Here is a 12,164-nt window from a genome sequence, read left to right as displayed (position 1 = left end):
GTTTGGCTGTCCACAAAGGACCTTCCGCTGTGGGTGGAGAACCACAAGCTGGCTCCTCGCTACATTGGCCCCTTCAAGGTGGTGCGCAGGGTGAACCCTGTCTCCTACCAGCTCCAGTTGCCCCGGACTCTGAGGATCAACCCCACTTTCCATGTTTCCCTGTTGCGGCCCGTACTGACATCCACATATGCCCCTGCCCCTAGGAACCCCCCACCCCCCCGCATCTTCCAGGGTCAGACTGTGTTCACTGTGCATCGCCTGCTTGACTCCTGCCGGGTCCGCAGCGGGTTGCAATATCTGGTGGACTGGGAGGGCTATGGTCCTGAGGAGCGCTGCTGGGTTCCTGCTCGGGATGTCCTAGATAAAGAACTGTGTCGGGACTTCCATTCGGCCCATCCGGATCACCCTGGGAACATCAGGAGACGCTCCTGGGGGGGGGTCATGTTAGGACTGGGACTGTTTTGGCCTCTAGAGGCCGCTGTTATTTCCTGTTTTTTGTCTATGTTTGTTTTGGCCTCTAGAGGTCGCCACTGTGTCCTGTGTTTTGTGTTGGTGTTGATTGCCTGTTTTCATTAGTGTCACCTGTTTCCTATTTATTTTGTGTATTTATACCCCCTGAGTTCAGTCCTCTTGTCACGGAGTCTTTGTGCTGTTATGTTTAGCTCCAGTTACCTCTGTTCTGTGTTCCTTGCCATTGTCTCCTTGGTTTTGCACTTTGCTTTGCTTTTTGGACTTTTTGGACTTTGTGTTTACTGTTTTTTGATCTTCTGAGTGTTGGTATTTTGCCTTTTCTTTTCTAGTTTTTTGCTTTTGTATTTAACTTTGACCTTTTGGATATTTTATTTTTCCCTTCATCTTCTGAGCGTGTTTTGGATTATATTTTTGTTTGGACTGTAAACATTGTAAATAAACTTTTTGATACTTTTCTACTTCCGCCTCACGCCTCTCCACTTGAGTCATCCCCCTGGTGGCCTAGTGGGGGTTTGCTGGATTATCACACCAACGAACCAGGTTTGAATCACACCAAAACCCTAACATCCCGAGTCTCTGTGACTAGCTCCCACCAGATTATGATGTAGCCAATCATAATTGTATTCACGGGCAGGAGGCGGAGCCATCTGGCCTCCTCCATCATATTGGCTGGTTGTCAACTTGTCAATCACCTCGCATCACCAATGTGCTTTGATGAGTGACAACCTAGACAGACACACCCATCCTTCACTCAATCAGCAAATTCTTTATTGGATGGGCAGCTCGCATTAGCATTGATTTAAAATAATGAATACACAGTCTGGTAAACTGTCCGATACCAGTGTGTAACGAACTCGATACGAGCCGTTAAGAAATCTTATAACTTAATGCATGAAATGCGCTTACAACATATTTCCAATGTGAATATTTTATTGTATGATGGTGCATAGTGAGAAAGAGTGAGAGAATAGCCTTCCGGGCAGAGTCTTTAGTCCAACCACTGCGTAAGCAGTATAACAAAAACCACGCACCGCCCGTGCGCTTTCCAAAAACAAAACAATCCTCGCCAGCAAAAAAAAAAAAGGAAACAAAAAAGGAGTGATCTCACCTCTTCAGATGTGGATTTAAGTCCGTCTGTACCTTCCTCAAAAAGGGCGAAGAAGAAGAAAAATAATCCTTAAGCATGTAGCAGTCAATCTATTTCGGAGCATTGAAGAATACTGAAGGATGTCAGAATGTACGTGCGCCGGCTTCCATCTACCTTCATTCATTCCTCTTTCTGCCTCTCCATTCAAAAAACGAGCACGTGATTTAAAGGGTCTAAGGCCATAGGACAGGGAGCGACGAGGTGTGTGCGTGCGTCAGTGACAGGGTGAGTGACAGAAAAGAACCCTATAGACTTCCTAGGCTCACGCTCGCCCTGAATTTCTCTTAAAGTGAGGCTTTCTATGTCTTACTTTACATAGACGTTTTAATACGAAATATAAAGTGTCTTAGACATAGATACTATTTTACGCTACTGATAAATAAAACTTTATGTGGCTGATGCTACATAGTTCCCCCCCCCCCCCCAGACTGGATATGTCGAGAGAAGGACCAAAGTAGGGTTTAAGATTCACCATGTTCACATTGTCAGTGGACTTGTCAGGGAACTGAACCTTGTAATTTAGGGCTCCCAATTTCATCTTTACAATGCATGGTCCCATCCACTTTGGTGCCCGTTTGGCTGAGAATCATTTTACAGCATCAGATAGTGGATGGGCTTTGACCCACACCATGTCCCCTTCAAAAAGTTCCATGTTTCTCCTTTTTAAGTTGTAATATTTAGCTTGTTTGTCCTGTGCTCTTTTTACATTGGCAGCCACTTGTTTCGACAGTTCCAGCTGTCTTTCCAGGAGAGAGTGTTGCAAGGAGGTTGGAGGCAGAGCCTTTGACAAAAGTTGGTCAAGAGGACCTTTGAGACTACGTCCCAGATGCAGCATGGCTGGTGCAAAACCAGTGGACTCTTGCCATGAAAAGTTGATGGCGAACCAGAACTCATGTACCCACTGGTCCCAGTTGTTATGTTTTTCCCCCACATAGGAGGCTATCATGGTTTTGAGTGTTCGGTTGACCCGCTCAGTCTGGTTCGTTTGTGGATGATAGCTTGTGGTGAACTTATTTATCACTCCCCATGATTTGCAGGCAGCTTTCAAGAGGTGACTGGTAAACTGGCTCCCCCTGTCGGATAGAAGATATTTTGGTGTACCCCACCTGGTGAATATCTCTTCTGTGAGAATCCTCACTAACTTTGGGGTCCGGCTATCACGCACAGGGAACAGCTCTGTCCATTTGGAGTAATAATCCACAAGGACCACCAAGTAGCAGTTACCCTTGCGGCTGCGAGGAAATGGGCCCATGATGTCAATACCCATCATTTCACCAACCTCAAACACTTGGGTTGATTGCAGCAGACCACTGGGTTTATAATTGGAAGGCTTATGTTGCTGGCAGACAGTGCACTCTCTGATGTGGGCCCAGGTGTCTTTGCGGATATCGGGCCACCAAGCAACCTCTAGGATGTGCCGGAGGGTCTTCAGGCACCCAAAGTGTCCGCCTAAAGGATTGTCATGGTAATACTGCAAGAAAGTGGACTGCAGCTCCTTTGGGACAACTAGCTGGAATTTGTGCCCATCCCGTGCAATTGGCACTCGCCTGTAAAGCAGCCCCTGCTGGTCAACAAAGGTGATGCGGCTAGGAGAAACAGAGTCAGAGGAAGACATCTGCCCACGGACCCCTGCGATGTGACTGCGAAGTGTCTCTTCCTTGAGCAGCAGAAATTTCATCCAGGGAGTTGGGCAGATCAACAACCACTTTTGTGGAGGCAGCACATATAGCAAGGCATGGTGTCGTCATGGTGGTATTATCAGCGGACATTGGACTCCGTGACAAAGCATCGGGAACAACATTTAATGTACCCTTTCTGTAACGCACAGTAAAGGTGAAGGGCTGGAGTCTCAGTGCCCAGCGTATGAGGCGTGAAGAAGTTTTGGGGGTGTTAAAGACCCAAGACAGGGCTGCATGGTCTGTCACCACTTCAAATTGGACTCCTTCAAGGAAGTGTTGCCATTTCTCCACAGCCCATACAACAGCCAAACACTCTTTTTCAGATGTAGAGTAGTGGCCCCATTCAGTAGGCGGGAAGCAAAGGCAATAGCGTGTTCGCCGTCATCATCGTCCTGTGTCAATACTGCACCTAGCCCACTATCACTAGCATCCATGGCAACCTTAAAGGACTTCGACAGGTCTGGATGAGCAAGCACCGGGGGAGATTGTAGTGCCTCTTTCAGTCTTTCCCAGCTCCTCTCACAGTCCTTCGTCCACTTCCATTCAACATCCTTCTTTTTGAGATTGTGAAGAGGGGTGGCCAGATCTGCAAAGTTTTTAATGAATTTATGATACCAGCTGGCAAGACCCAGAAACCTCTGGAGCTCTTTGATGTTTTGAGGCCTAGGATAGTCACTGATGGCCTTGAGCTTCTCAGAGTCAGCTGCAATACTCTGGCTGGACACTCGATGGCCTAAGAACGTCAAGGAGGTCTTGAAGAAATGACATTTCTTCAGGTTGAGGGTCAGTGAGGCTAGATGGAGCTTCTCAAAACACCTTCCTCAGATCAGCCAGGTGGGCAGCTTCAGACTTTGAAAAGACAATAATGTCGTCTATGTAAACAAAACAGCATACCCCCTTCAATTCGGCTAGGACTGTCTCCATAAGCCTCTGAAATGTGGCTCCCGAGTTCTTGAGACTGAAAGGCATTGAAAGGAAATGGAAGAGACCATAAGGCGTGATGAATGCTGTTTTTTCAACACTGGCCTTGTCCATTGGGACTTGCCAGTATCCTGAGCGTAGATCTAGAGAGCTAAATACAGATGCACCAGAAAAGGACTCAAGGATGTCATGGATCTTCGGCATTGGATAGGCATCAAACATAGTCTTTTTATTCAGGCGCCTGTAATCAACACAAAATCGCCATTTCCCTTCAGGCTTGGGCACTAGAACAACTGGAGAGGCCCATGGGGAGGAGGAAGGCTCAATAATCCCATCAGCTTCCATCTCCTTCAGTTGCTGCTGAATAATCTCCCTCTTTAGTGGAGACACTCGATAAGATGGACAGCGCAAAGGGACGTCATCGGTCAGCCGGATGGTGTGTTCTACAGCAGTCGTCCTCCCAAGTCTTCCAGAGCAGACGGACGGCCACTTATTCATCAGCTGTAGCAGCTCAGGCCTAGGCTGCTGGGGTAAATCAGACAAGATGCTAAGATGAACAGATGTGTTAGGTGCTGGCTTTCTATGAGGCAGAGCATAATAGATATGAACTCTTGCTGGTTCCACTGTACACCATTCATTTCCCCACTCGTTCTGGTCAGGGTGCAGATAGTATGTTATTTTCCCTCCATTTTTTACTCCATAGGTTCCCCGCCTAAAATCCAGGTGCATGCCACTCTTTTGTAAGAAGTCTAGGCCTAAGATAAGAGGGAAAGCCAGATCTTCATCAGATAAGACATACATGGAGTGTGTCCAGTATGTGTTATGGAGGTCAAGGGTACAGTTAACTATCCCTAAGGCCTTTTTGGCTGTCCCATTGGCCAGGGCAAACTCCTGATCACCACAAGGTGACAGGTTTTCCTGTGGCTTCTTAACCTGCTGCCACAGTTTGTCATGCATCAGAGAGAAAGTACTCCCTGTGTCCAGCAGGGCGGCTCCCTGGAAACCTCTGATAGAGAGATTGATGGCCAGGAGAGACGGTAGATGTTTGGGAGGAGCGTGGGAGTGTGTTTCAGATTTCACAACAATTACTTCAGCTTTTTTTGTCTTTGGTTGCTGTTTAGCTGCTTTCTCATTATTAACTGGTGCCCAATAATTTTTCATTGATGCTAGGTCATTCTCGATCATGCTGCCTACTTTCACTAATTCAGCCACTGTGTTCACTGTTCCACGTAGGCCTGAAGTGATTTTCGGATTGGCATTACTGAGAATGCGGCGGACCAATGTAGCCTCATCAATGTCGGGCTTCCATTTCAGACAGAGAGCTCTATAATCGTAAGCAAAGTCCCTAATGGGCTCATTTAGACTCTGGATATGAGTACTCAACCGTTCTTCAATTTCCTGAACAAAATCAGTGGACAAGAATGCTGATAGGAATGCAGTTTTAAATTTCTCCCATGTATGGATGTTCTTCCGCTCTGCTATCCACCAGCTTTTGGCTGGACCTTTCAGCACAGAAGACAGTGTGGCTAATATTTCAATGTCTGGTGTGCAGAAAGAGCACAAACAGAGAGAGAAAGAGAGAGAGTATCCTGTACTATTCTCAGAAGCCGAACCTGGCTCACACTCTCTCTGTTTGTGCTCTTTCTGACTTTCCTCCTATTTATTCACCGCTTCCAGTTGTAACCGTCACTTGAATTTAAACCTTGAAGCCGAGAGCGCATGCACCGGACCGGACATCATCATCATGGTGTTGAGGCTGGAGTAACAGCAATGCGGTGACCTCAGAGCAGCTGGGAAATAATCAACACCGCTGTGGATTGCTGACCCCCTTCTCCGAAGTCCAAAATGAATGGCTACGCTGCTCCGACATTCCCCTCTGGAAACTTCATCACCTCCCAGCTGAATGGCTACTTCTCTCAGTCACCAGAGCTCCCAGTGCTTGACACCAACAAATCCAGTGCAAAGGCTCTCTACGAGCAAAGAAAGAGCTACAGTAAGAAAAGCATGATCACTGGCATGACCAACACGTCGCAGTACCTCGTCGAGCACCTGGCCATGTTCATCATGGACCGTAAGGACGCCATGCTGACCATCGACGACAGCATCCATAAGCTGCGCTTGCTGGACACTAAAGGGAAGGTGTGGACGCAGGAGATGCTGCTGCAGGTGGATGACAAGGCAGTGAGCCTCATCGATGCCGACAGCAAGAACGAGCTGGAGCACTTCCCTCTGGGCACGGTGCAGCATTGAACTCCTGCAACTACGACTCCATCCTGGCGCTGGTGTGTAAGGAGTCTGGACAGGGCAAACCAGACCTGCACCTCTTCCAGTGTGATGACATCAAGGCAAATTTGATCCAAGCAGATGTTGAAAGTGCCATCAATGATCACAAGGGCGGGAAGGTTAAAAAGCGGCCGGAGGTTCTCAAAATGATCCGTAAGAGCGATGGGACTATTCCACCTCCTCCCGGTGGCCCCGCCCCTGTTCCTCCAGTAGCCGCCAGTCAAGTGGGTATGAACAGAGTGGCTGCTTGGTCAAACTCCAGTGATCATCAAGACTACGATACCCAAAGGCCATACGGGGAACAGGATGAATCTCCAGAGATGACTGCAGTCCGAATAGACAGAGACGTGCAAATCCTGAACCACATTCTGGATGACATCGAGCACTTTGTCACCAAGCTTCAGAAAGCCGCAGAGGCTTTTAACGAGCTTTCCAAGAGGAAGAAATCAAAAAAGAGCAAAAAGCTTTCTTTTTGCTCTTTTTTGATTTCTTCCTCTTGGAAAGCTCGTTAAAAGCCTCTGCGGCTTTCTGAAGCTTGGTGACAAAGTGCTCGATGTCATCCAGAATGTGGTTCAGGATTTGCACGTCTCTGTCTATTCGGACCAGGAGAGGGAGTGCTGATGCTCAGATCGAAGCCGCCGGGACAGGATGAATTCGTCGACTGCTTTCAGAAATTTAAACATGCCTTCAACTTGCTGGCAAAGTTGAAAACCCACATTCAGAACCCCAGCGCAGTGGATCTGGTCCATTTCCTGTTTAATCCACTCAAAATGGTGGTTCATACATCAGGAGGAGTCGACCTGGCTAAGAGTGTAGTGGTTCCACTCCTCACCAGAGACGCCATAGAGTTCCTGCACTCTGCAGGCACTGCTGAAGAGCGCCATCTGTGGGTCATGCTGGGAGATGGCTGAACTAAATGCAGGCTGGAGTGGCCTAAGGATCATTACTTCCCTCCTCACACCCTGCGGTTCCGGGACGGCTGGGAGCCTCCGCTGCTAGTGAGCCGAGAGCAAGGCCTGACTCAGCTGGCTGAGAGCCTGGCTCACGCTGACCTCCACAGACCAGAGCAGCAGGCCAACGTGCAGGAGTTCCCCTCAGCAGAAGGAAACTCTGAAGCCCATGCTAGAGGCCAACCAAGAAGTTTTGCCAAATCAAAATACGACTTTGTGGCCAGGAATGGCACAGAGCTGTCTGTGCTGAAGGACGAGATGGTGGAGAAATAGAGAGCGGACTACGTGCCCAAACCCGGAATCACATCCATCCCTCCGGCTCCGACTCCTCCTCCTCCAGCTCCTGCTCCTCCCATCTACTCCCTGCCCCACAGCACACCTGCTCCTCTAGAGCATCATGGGAACTCACCGTCCAACATCAGCCGCCAGAGCAGCAGCAACTCCAGTGACAACGGCAGCATCACGATGAGGGAGCAGAAAGAACACAGCGTGACACCTGCTAATCGCCGCAAGTCCAACATGGAGGAGGTTCAGGATGAGCTGGTGCACAGACTCACCCTCGGTCGCAGCGCTCAGAAAAAGTTCCAGGCTCCGCCACGCAGCACCTCTCAGCCCACTGCTAACATCACCTACGACTCCATGCCCGAGGAGGTCAAAGACTTTAAAGAGGTTAAAGGCTTCAGCGCTGTGACCGTAAACAGTCTGGGTGTGTTGACCGGAGCTCAGCTCTTCTCCCTCAACAAAGACGAGCTGAAGACCATGTGTCCTGATGATGGAGCTCGGGTCTACAGCCAGGTGACCGTACAGAAGGCTGCCCTCGAGAGGAGCTCGGGCTCTGAGCTTCAGGAGATCATGAGGAGGCGACAGGAGAAACTAGCAGCGACAACAGCCAGCGACTCAGGAGTCGAGTCTTTTGATGAGGGGAGCAGCCACTGACCCCCTCGTCCTTCTCTTCTCTTGCACTTTTTCATCCTTTTCACATTGTCGTTTTTCAGGACGCGGTGGAGTTTGCAGACATCATGCGCCGTCGTCAGGAGCTCCTGGACCCGCCCGACCACAGAACCAGCTCAGACATAGATTAAGCAGCAGCAGCAGCACGGACCAAAACGCCGTGTTTGACCGAAGAAAGATGTAGGATTTGTAATATACTTGCTACGTAGACCAAAATAAAGTAACCCAATGAAAAAAAAATAGGAAACAAAAAAGGAGCGATCTCACCTCTTCAGATGTGGATTTAAGTCCGTCTGTACCTTCCTCAAAAAGGGCGAAGAAGAAGAAAAATAATCCTTAAGCATGTAGCAGTCAATCTATTTCGGAGCATTGAAGAATACTGAAGGATGTCAGAATGTACATGCGCCGGTTTCCATCTACCTTCATTCATTCCTCTTTCCGCCTCTCCATTCAAAAAACGAGCACGTGATTTAAAGGGTCTAAGGCCATAGGACAGGGAGCGAGGAGGTGTGTGCGTGTGTCAGTGACATGGTGAGTGACAGAAAAGAACCCTATAGACTTCCTAGGCTCACGCTCGCCCTGAATTTCTCTTAAAGTAAGGCTTTCTATGTCTTACTTTACATAGACGTTTTAATACGAAATATAAAGTGTCTTAGACATAGATACTATTTTACGCTACTGATAAATAAAACTTTATGTGGCTGATGCTACAAGTGTTCCCAGCGGCAATGCGCAAAATACTGAGATAAATCCAGGAACTGTCGGGAGAAAGAGGAAGAAGTCAACAGCGGGTACTTCCAGTAAAAAGAAAACTACACCTGTGGACCATGCTGTGCACGTGGACAACAATGGTGACGGTAAGCAAGACTGCGTGTTATCTTTTCATTAAAGATGTTTGATCAGGATAACATGGACTGATAGATTTGTACTACATAATTCAACCAGATTAGTGTAGTGTCCAATGATAAATTTTGTGTGTGTGTATGCGCGTGTGCACACACACACGTGTTTAGTTGTTTGCCGAAAATAGAAGATTTTAGCCTATATGAGTTGTAAGACTTGTTGTAGGCCTACATTTAGTAGAATTGTTATTTTCAGAAAGCAACACAGGGTGCATACAAAGTATTAATCAATGTTGATTGAATGTTACAGCTGTCAAATAAGGGCTGAGCAATATCAATATTGTTAGCATAATAGTTGTCTTTTACTGGTTTTGAAAGCTATTACAGTAAAGTGATGTAATTTTCTGAATTTACCAGACTGATCTAGCTGGTAAAACTTAGTCTAGAATAACTGAATTGGCTGCAAAATAGTAAAACAAGAATCATCATACTGGTGTGATTGTATGCATCAAAACTTTAATTCAAGGCTTAGGCAAAATATCAAGATCTATATCGTACCGTGACATAACCTAAAAATATTGAGATATTTCAAAAAGGCCTTATCGCCTAGCCCTATATATATATGACAATCAGCTGGATAGTACAGTGGTAATGCTCACTGACTACGACGTGGGAGATTGGGGTTCGAATCCCGGTCGGGGCAAAACGTCATCCAGTAAGGGCCCTTAGGCAAGACCCCTCATGATATATCAGCCTACCTCAGGAATGAGTGAAGACATAACTGATAGAGTTATCAGACGTCGCCCGGGCCAACAAGGTCTGCATCAGTTGCTAGGGAACCAGGGCAAACTGATGAGAAATGGGCTACTGGAACAAGACATTGATGAACGAGGACAGAAAATACGGATTTGCTACTATACAAGCAATCGCAGAGGGAGGGATACTTCGAAACCCAGTGTTCCAACATCCGTAATCGAACTCTACTATCACAACTAGAGATTAATGAAATACAACAATGATGCTATGGCAAGGGGGAGCCAGGAAGACAGGTCAGCAGGGAGATGTCATCATCATTCCCACAACCAGAGACTGGGTACCAAGCCCTAACAGCCTCACAAGAGCTGCTGACCTGAGAAGGAAGATTGTGACCCAACTGGAAACCTGGAGCCGACGAATACCGAAGCTGAGTTGCCAAGTACCTTCAGAAGATCTACTAGTAGATGTGAATGTTGCTCTGAAGACAATCTCCACAAGAACCATCACTGAGACCAACAAGCTGATGATAAATACAGCAACAGTAATCATGGAGATGCTTGGACACAAGGTGGGCTCGGGACATAACAAACAGTATCCACCATGGAAGAGATGATTAGAGGCCAAGATAAAGGCAGCACAGAGAGAAGTTAGCCAGCTAGCTGAACTACAGAAAGGGAACATGGTGAATAAAGGGGCACCCAGGAAGTACAACTCACTCTCCATACCAGAGGCACTCGAAACTGCCAAACAGCGACTAACAGCTCTGGCCACCCGGTTGAAGAGATACACCAAGGAGGGAGAGGCCAGGAGAATAAACAAGCTGTTCTCCACTGATCTCAGTGGCAGGGGAACAACAACTGGTCAGACCCACCAAGAGCTGAGGTGGAAAAATACTGGAAAGATATATGGGAAAGAAAGGCATCACACAACACTGATGCCCAATGGTTAGTGGACCTAAGAGCTGACCACAGCAACCTCCCAGAACAAGAACCAGTAACCATCTCAATGGCAGACATCCAAGAAAGAGTGTCAAAGAGCTGGACAGCACCAGGCCCCGATATGATCCATACGTACTGGCTGAAGAAGCTAACTGCACTCCATGAATGCCTAGCAGCAGGGGCGCAGATAGGATTTTTGAACTGGGGGGGACTGAGCTGTCAGCAAATGATTCCATTTTGTGTGTGTGTGTGTATATATATATATGTACTACCGTTCAAAAGTTTTGGGTCACTTTGAAATGTCCTTATTATTTTTGAAAGAAAAGCACTGTTCTTTTCAATGAAGATCACTTTAAACTAATCAAAAATACACTCTATACATTGCTAATGTGGTAAATGACTATTCTAGCTGCAAATGTCTGGTTTTTGGTGCAATATCTACATAGGTGTATAGAGGCCCATTTCCAGCAACTATCACTCCAGTGTTCTAATGGTACAATGTGTTTGCTCATTGCCTCAGAAGGCTAATGGATGATTAGAAAACCCTTGTACAATCATGTTAGCACAGCTGAAAACAGTTTAGCTCTTTAGAGAAGCTATAAAACTGACCTTCCTTTGAGCAGATTGAGTTTCTGGAGCATCACATTTGTGGGGTCGATTAAATGCTCAAAATGGCCAGAAAAATGTCTTGACTATATTTTCTATTCATTTTACAACTTATGGTGGTAAATAAAAGTGTGACTTTTCATGGAAAACACAAAATTGTCTGGGTGAGCCCAAACTTTTGAACGGTAGTGTGTATACATGTTATTTCACCTCCCTCACTGCCATCACCAGGAACTACCTGCAGGCCAGGACAATGATAACATTTTAACATAGCCTATGGAAATCCAAAGTTTACACATTATCATCATGCACAGAAATTGCAAAACTAGTTTTAAAACTGCTAAGTTCCAACTGTTAAACATAGCAAGAGGCTGGGCTACGCGTGTGTGTGTGTGTGTGTAAAGTGTAAACCAGTGCATCCTGACTTTCTAACTATGCCTGTGTGTTGCGTGAGCGGCAGTCAGTCAACAACTCTTCGCAAAGTTTCCTTATGAAACAATATGCGCGCTGAAATTATGGCAGGGAACGCCAGATTAAACATTAAAACTGCCTTCTGAGCACTGTATCTACAGGCTACCACCGAAAGAAGGAGGCTACCAGAAAGGCATCACTCCGTACGA

General features: G+C 46.9%; 1 pseudogene; it reads left to right on the top strand.

Moving 5' to 3' along the window:
• Positions 1-5,958: 5,958 nt before the first annotated feature.
• On the top strand, positions 5,959-8,457 carry LOC132866564 (epidermal growth factor receptor kinase substrate 8-like; annotated as a pseudogene).
• The last annotated feature ends 3,707 nt before the right edge of the window (positions 8,458-12,164 follow it).

The sequence above is a fragment of the Neoarius graeffei genome, chromosome 18 (assembly GCF_027579695.1).
Source record: "Neoarius graeffei isolate fNeoGra1 chromosome 18, fNeoGra1.pri, whole genome shotgun sequence".
In the NCBI taxonomy this organism is placed as follows: domain Eukaryota; kingdom Metazoa; phylum Chordata; class Actinopteri; order Siluriformes; family Ariidae; genus Neoarius; species Neoarius graeffei.
The sequence above is the reverse complement of the archived record's forward strand: the minus strand, read 5'-3'. Positions and strand labels throughout refer to the sequence as shown.